We start from the raw sequence: 7,773 nt of genomic DNA, 5'->3' as shown, positions 1-7,773 counted from the left end.
AGTCTTATCAGCCAGACTATATCTTACCAATCAGTCTTAGGGGGCAACTAGCTGAGGGGGCAACTAACTGTGGTAATACACAAAGCATGCAATAACTAAGTGTGTTTTCTAAACAAGTGAAATAAAAACAGTGTAACAAACATTGATCACCATATGTGACCAGGCAATTTCGTATTCAAACCTGACATTTGTTTATGTCCTGTCCTACAAATTTCACCTTTTAATAGAAAAAAAACATTTGTTAAAAATTTGGTTTTTTTTATATCGCTCCATGGTATCTTCTCTAATGATATTACATCCATCACTCTCCCTGTATATCACCCCTCTGTATACATTCCCTCCTCATTACTCCCCTCTTATAAACACACATGAGCTTTTCCTATATCACTCCATGGTATCTTCTCTAAGGCTATTACACCCATCACTCTCCCTGTATCTCGCCGCTCTGTACACATTGCCTCCTCATTACTCTACTCCCCTCTTATATACACACATGAGCTTTTTCCTATATCACTCCATGGTATCTTCTCTAAGGCTATTACATCTGTCACTCTCCCTGTATACATTGCCTCCTCATTACTCTACTCCCCTCTTATATACACACATGAGCTTTTTCCTATATCACTCCATGGTATCTTCTCTAAGGCTATTACATCTGTCACTCTCCCTGTATATCACCCCTCTGTACACATTGCCTCCTCATTACTCTACTCCCCTCTTATATACACATATGAGCTTTTTCTTATATCACTCCATGGTATCTTCTCTAAGGCTATTACACCCCTCACTCTCCCTGTATATCACCCCTCTGTACACATTGCCTCCTCATTACTCTACTCCCCTCTTATATACACACATGAGCTTTTTCCTATATCACTCCATGGTATCTTCTCTAAGGCTATTACACCCCTCACTCTCCCTGTATGTCACCCCTCTGTACACATTGCCTCCTCATTACTCTACTCCCCTCTTGTATACACACATGAGCTTTTTCCTATATCACTCCATGGTATCTTCTCTAAGGCTATTACATCCATCACTCTCCCTGTATGTCACCCCTCTGTACACATTGCCACCTCATTACTCTACTCCCCTCTTATATACACACATGAGCTGTTTCCTATATCACTCCATGGTATCTTCTCTAAGGCTATTACCTCCGTCACTCTTTCTGTATGTCACCCCTCTGTACACATTGCCTCCTCATTACGCTACTCCCCTCTTATATACACACATGAGCTTTTTCCTATATCACTCCATGGTATCTTCTCTAAGGCTATTACATCCGTCACTCTCCCTGTATATCACCCCTCTGTACACATTGCCACCTCATTACTCTACTCCCCTCTTATATACACACATGAGCTTTTTCCTATATAACTCCATGGTATCTTCTCTAAGGCTATTACATCCGTCACTCTCCCTGTATGTCACCCCTCTGTACACATTGCCACCTCATTACTCTTCTCCCCTCTTATATACATACATGAGCTTTTTTCTTATCTATTTACACTGACAAACATCCTTATCCTGTCACCATAAAAATCTTTTATACACCGCTTACAACTATAGTTATCGTTCTCTCCCTCTTCTATTTGCTGGTGTCATATCTTCAAATCCAGGCCCCACTCATAACGGAATATAAATCCAGTAAACTTCATAAACATCATGTTTTTCCCATTACCCTCCCAGTCACTATAATGTGCCTTATGGAATGCTGCTCTGTAACAAATTTACATCCATCCATGATTTTATCTCAAAAAACCACAACCTTCTAGTGATAACAGAAACATGGCTCACACAATCAGACACTCCCTCCCCTGCAGCACTGTCACACAATCAGACATTACCTCCCCTGCAGCACTGTCACACAATCAGACACTCCCTCCCCTGCAGCACTGTCACACAGTCAGACACTCCCTCCCCTGCAGCACTGTCACACAATCAGACACTCCCTCCCCTGCAGCACTGTCACACAATCAGACATTACCTCCCCTGCAGCACTGTCACACAATCAGACACTCCCTCCCCTGCAGCACTGTCACACAATCAGACACTCCCTCCCCTGCAGCACTGTCACACAATTAGACACTCCCTCCCCTGCAGCACTGTCACACAATCAGACACTCCCTTCCCTGCAGCACTGTCACACAGACACTCCCTCCCCTGCAGCACTGTCACACAATTAGACACTCCCTCCCCTGCAGCACTGTCACACAATCAGACACTCCCTCCCCTGCAGCACTGTCACACAATCAGACACTCCCTCCCCTGCAGCGCCGTCACACAATCAGACACTCCCTCCCCTGCAGCACTGTCACACGGTGACTATACGTCACACACACCTCCAGGCCTGGTAATAGTAAAGGAGGAGGGGTTGGAATATTACTGTCCCAATCTATCACATACACAGTTCTCCCACAGGTACCATCACTCACAGTTACATCATTTGTACATTCTATCAGGACTGTCACCCCTTTCTCTCTGCTTGTTGCTGTCTATCGCCCACCTGGGCCACCCCAACAATTTCTGTTACATATTTCTGCCTGGCTCCCTCAACTTCCTATCCTCAGACATCTCCACCATCATCATGGGTGATATCAGTATCACTACTGACAGTCCCCAATCATCTCATGTCTCCAATCTACTCTCTGTAACCTCCTCTCTCAGCCTCTCCAAATGGTCTCTACTCTTCAGGAGGTTCACTGCCTTGTTCTACTAACACCAAGGAAGAACTAGAAGAGGTTGTCTGTCATTGGTGCACATGTATAATATATAACTTATTGTTAGCTGTAACATGTATAGATTATATTAGATTATATACAGTCAGTGAGATATTAAGATAATTAGAAATGTGACTATATAATGAAACGTGTCATAAGGAAATTCTGAGCCATACAGCCCTAACATTAATTCCTCATATATATGATATATATATATATATATATACGTATCTTTCTCACTTGTTATATATCATTATATATTGTGATAATAAATTCTTTATTCCAAATCCCTCAATATTGATCAGCGTTTTATTCTATGTGCTCTTATGTCTATTTAAATCACATTCATTGGTGATCCCAAAACATCTTCCATAGAGAATATCATCTGATTCCTTTTACAGTACAGACAAATTAGCCAGAGTATAACGTTTTGTACAATGTATCTCTTTGTTGAAGCTTAATTTATAAGGAACATATTTTACATAATTCTATACTTACATATGCTTTATAGTGAATACAGCTCATGAAATTCAATATGGCCATTGCACAGCCATTTTGCTTTGTACAAACTTAGTAATAATAAGTAAAATGAGTTGAGATATCTTTAAGGACAACTCTCTATGAAAGTGTTTATCTGAAGAATGGTACAAGAGCTTGTCCATTTACATATAATTCTGGTCTAAGAGAAATGTACGCACCAAATATAGTGATAGAGCATCTCATAAATGAATCTATTTCTTTTTGTTTGCCAAAGGAACGAGCCAACAAGAATAAACTATGTCTAACTGCTGAATGTTATATCTGAATATGCCAAATGTCGTTATATGCTTGCATAATGTGGAATAATGTAAAATGTTCTAGATGGATGATGTAAGGGGGCGTATTACCTGAATATTGTAATAGAAAGATATAATAAACTCTGTAATAAAGTCAATCATTGTTATTTTGCATTATAACCCTGGGGGATATGCGCTCCCAGTTAAGGGCTAGATCTATTTATTTAATTAATAAATGACAAATTCTTAAGTGTACTGGATTGGAGTCTATATTACTTTGTGCAACAATGAAACACCAGGTAAAAGGATTAAACAGCTGGAGGCACTGCTGAGATACCTTTACAACACCTACACCTGTCGTTTCTTCACTTCCTCAACAAGTGGAGAGAAGTGTCTGTGCCTGCTGTGTGGCCAGCAGCTGGAACATCCCATCTTATATATCGGTGAGTATAGAAATGTTTGTATTCATATACGTATTCTGTTATGTGAGAGGAAACAGGTGACCAGTGGATGTAGCTAAAGTTGAACTCAGAGATGATTTTACATTGTTGTTGCATTTAAGTAATATTGCTAAAAATAAAGTTAATTGTATTGAGATACTGTAATAATTTTAGAATGTGGACTGATCACCCACAGCTCAGGTGAGAAGAATAATTAATTTAGAGATTATGTATTTTAATATTTGTGTAGTGAAGACTATATGAAGTTATTCTGGAGTGGGTGCCTGTGTTTCGTATGACAGATGTGTCCCAAGTGGTAATACAGACTGTAAATCAGTATGAGTGCTGGTATTTGCTTGGAGAAAAAAGGCGATCATAGAACAGCTTATCCTGAGTACGTGCAGTACTATGATGAGTTATGTTAAATGACAAGAGATGATAAAATGTGTTTTCCATTATATGGAACATTTAGTAGAAATAGTTTAACTTGGGTAGAATAAATAATAATTAAAGAAATACTGTAAATAATAGCAAACTGCATCTCTTTAAAAGTGCAGCAGAAAGTGTGAATTTGTAATGTTTACATAATTGGTATGAGTAATCTAAATGCAGAGATCAGCCTGTGTGCATGCGTAGTTCTAGTCCTTAAACCCTACACTTTCCTAAATAAATACATGATACATGCTGCTGGGACAAGTATAGCAGACTCTTTTTTTGCTGCTGTAGATACTTAGAGATTTCTTACATTGTCATTGTTACATGAACCTATTGGAAAAGATTGGAAATGTGATTTATGAGATAAAAGTGTTGATATTATTACTGCCAATAAACCAAATCTTTAATGCTACGTTATACTGGACTAAATAAGAAATGTTTGAACCAGTTGCTGATAATTATTAGAGATTATTGGTAAATCTTAAAGATTACATAGGTTGCTTATATAATTAAGGGACTTTTTATGGATAGGTTGAATGATGCATTACGTTATGTAATAGGGTAACAATTCAATATCTGGAGTGAAAAGAACAATCCTTTAACATAATTGTTAACTTTAGAACGGCATAGGAGTAATATCTTACAGCGAAGAGAAACAGGAAAAAAACGTATGAATTTTTAGATAAAGAGTTTTTAGAAAAATGTAGTTGAAAGTGGACTATTAGTGACAGAAATATGATCCTATATACTTCTTATATACAGAGCAGGATTGTAAACTTTCATGCAGATAAATGTAACCATAATTGTAATTGTTTTACTTGTTTGAATATTTTCAGAGTGAGAAATTGTCCGTCTGTGTACTTAGTACATCAGTGTATGTTACCACCATATATGTATATCCCTCCCAGATCTGAGAAAAGTTTGTTTCAAGGGGATAAAATGCTTTAACTCTTTTATAGCATAGGATTGTGTTGTATTCTTGCATCATAGTTTTCTTTTGTACCTGAGCAGAGTACTAATGAAAGAAGGTTATGACATACTTTTTTATTAGATACACAGTATCTACAAAGTGTTTTAAAGAGACAGAGGTAATATGTTTTATAATGTCACAGTTTACAATATGTAAAGAAGAATCTGCAATCTTTTTTTGCTCTTACAGATGACTCAGTCCTAATCTAACAGTGATTTATTGTTATATTCTAAGTTGTTTCAGACTTCAGTAAGAGATACTAAGCTGTTGTGGTTTTTTTGCAGAAGCAGGTTACAAAGTTTAATGAGACAAAATCCAACTGTATACTGATGAGTTTAAATGTACAGGACATTGTTTACCATCAGGTCGAAGACATTTATATCCTTAAAGGGTGGTATTTATTGTTAAGATGAATTGCATCTATTTGTTTACATACTATTGTTCAGATATTTAATAATGCTCCACTTAAACATGTTCCTACAGCCAGATTTTCTCGATGGGAGATCACAGATGTCATATTTTGAATTGTGCTACATTGATCGTCTTTATCCTCAACAGGGGGGAATATGGTTGATGGTGAGGAAAAAGGAAGACAATGAACATGTTTGCAATAATGAAATATAAAAATAGTTTTCAACAATGGAAACTTCAGCAATGTTTGTTTTAGCTGAAGCTTAATTAGATAATCCTGACTTGGTTCTCTTTACAGTGAGGGCAATGTTAGGAAATTAAAGCTTTTTACAAAAGAATATCGTATTGGGTTTTTGAGAGGAATTAAAAATATGAGCAGCCCTTGTAGAATGTGTTCATGGGTTAGTACAGTTAGGAGCAGATAATATGAGTTGCATTGTACAATCTTACTAGTATGCTCCAGCCAGAGCTAAATGTGAAAGTTGATAAACAATGTAGAGAAGAAGGTAACTACTAAAACATTTGCTAAGTATTACAGATACTGTAAATTGATTTTATTCACTTACCAAAGTAAAAGGGGATTAAAGTATGCTCTTGTCAAGTTTTCAGGATGTTTTAAAGTATGTTGTTGACATGTTTTTAGATACTGCGGAGTTTACAGCTCCGAGATGCTTAGAAAGAGATTTTGCAGGAATTTGTATGTAGACATGGTTTACCGAGTGTTATTGATAGTAAAAGGGGAACTCATTATGTCAGGGGAAGCTTTTCAGAAAATGTGTGAAATTATGGGAATAGAATTAAAGTTACACGTCATATTAGACTTAATGGTGTTATAAAAAATAGGCTAGTTAAACTTACAAAGGAGACAGGAATGGCATTGTCTGAAGGCCTACATTTGGTGCTTCATAGTATTAGAATCACACCTAAGCCTCATCTCAATCTCTCTCCTTATTTACTGTTTATTTGGACTACAATCAAGATGTTACTAAACCAAAGTCTGATTTGAAATTGCAACATGATTTGACTGTTCAATATGTTATACAATTGTCTAAGCAGCTATAAGAAGATCTTTGGAAGCTCAACAGGATATTCAACAAATCCCGGCATTTGTTCCAGAAGATGAAATACAGCCTAGAGACTATGGTATGATGAGAAGTTTTCCTTATGTTCTGGTTCCGTTACAGATCAATGGGATGGTCCTTGGCATGGCAAAGTAATGCTGACAACAGGTACAGCTATAAAGGTTGCTGAGAAGGACACCTGGATCCACGGCTCACATTGAAAAAGGTCAGAGAGATCCGAGCTTAAAGGGGACTAAAAGACTCAGACTCAAGTGCTGATATAAAGACTGAGATATAGAGACTAAGTTGCATTTATGAGAACTCTTCCATCAAGATTGAGATGATTGCTTACAATAGACTCTGCCTATAGACTAACAAAGAAAGCTTTTCATTTTCCTTAGTTGGTAGCTGAAACATTCGTGTTTATTGTAACATTGACTTTTTTTTTTCTGGAGAGAGGGTGAGCAAAGGTTTATGGTATGAGTACACATCCAGTAGTGTGGATAATGGGGTTTATTCTAATAAGTCTTTTCCTTCCTCTTTTATAAGCAGGGAATATGAATGGTGTCGGGAAGCTATTGAAAAGTGAATTTGTGATTACTGTACTAAATCACCAGAACAAAGGTGTATACTATGAATATTACTCAAAAGAATATCCAATTCTACAAACTTATTCATTGATGGGTAAAGTATTAAATGCTACTAATAGTTGAATTTGTGCCATTGTTGAGTTGAAATATACTGAAATTACTAAGATAGTTACCATAGAAACAGAGTGAGGATTGTGTAATTAAAAGTTGTGAAGAAAAAGGGTTACTGATAACTATAACGTGACAAAAACACTAGTAATTGTGTTAGATCCATATGTAAGTGAACGCATTCCTTTTTATTGTAATAAGATAGTTTATGAAATGAAGCAAACTACACCTCAGATTTGGATGACTGCAGGAATGGTTA

General features: G+C 37.0%; 1 pseudogene; it reads right to left on the bottom strand.

The window, feature by feature from the left end:
- LOC148443287 (uncharacterized) overlaps nt 1–7,773 on the bottom strand; it is a 223,309-nt pseudogene that overhangs the window by 40,576 nt on the left and 174,960 nt on the right.

This window comes from Taudactylus pleione, unplaced genomic scaffold, assembly GCF_031769625.1.
Source record: "Taudactylus pleione unplaced genomic scaffold, aTauple2 ptg001312l, whole genome shotgun sequence".
NCBI classification, from domain to species: Eukaryota; Metazoa; Chordata; class Amphibia; order Anura; family Myobatrachidae; genus Taudactylus; species Taudactylus pleione.
Note: the sequence above shows the minus strand (reverse complement) of the source record. Positions and strands in the feature narration are given on the sequence as shown.